The sequence below is a fragment of the Pogonomyrmex barbatus genome, unplaced genomic scaffold (assembly GCF_055798465.1).
Source record: "Pogonomyrmex barbatus isolate J1 unplaced genomic scaffold, ASM5579846v1 scaffold56, whole genome shotgun sequence".
Taxonomy (NCBI): domain Eukaryota; kingdom Metazoa; phylum Arthropoda; class Insecta; order Hymenoptera; family Formicidae; genus Pogonomyrmex; species Pogonomyrmex barbatus.
The window spans coordinates 10,001-10,309 of record NW_028297156.1 but is presented as its reverse complement, the minus strand read 5'-3'; the positions used below and the strand labels follow the sequence as shown (position 1 = coordinate 10,309).

The 309-nt window shown below is 53.1% G+C and overlaps 1 non-coding gene across 1 annotated transcript in view; it reads left to right on the top strand.

Moving 5' to 3' along the window:
- Positions 1 to 297: 297 nt before the first annotated feature.
- The window catches only part of LOC148935177 (small subunit ribosomal RNA), a 1,920-nt gene continuing 1,908 nt past the window's right edge, over positions 298 to 309 (top strand). Inside the window, exon 1 of the ribosomal RNA XR_016140549.1 lies at positions 298 to 309. This exon is cut by the window's right edge and continues 1,908 nt beyond it. This is a non-coding gene — a ribosomal RNA (small subunit ribosomal RNA).

The window sequence follows — 309 nt, the reverse complement described above, 5'->3', positions numbered from 1 at the left end:
CGTCGATCTAGCGTCAGGGCGAGGCGGCTATACGCCGCTACTTTGGGAGAATGAGAACAACATGATCTTTATATAACAAATATGATCTTTATAACATAATTTTAACGGAGTAGAGCTCCAACGAGCGTCTGTCTCCAGCTGTATATATTGCGATAATAAGAGAGTGTCGCCGACCGGCTTGAGGGCGCCGGCGGTAATAACGGCACGTCGAGAGTATCTCGAACGAAGGGCGCCCGTCACGTTCGCGGACGTGATGGGGCGCGCGTCGCTCCACGCGAGCGACCGAACTCACGAAGTTCCCTGGTTGAT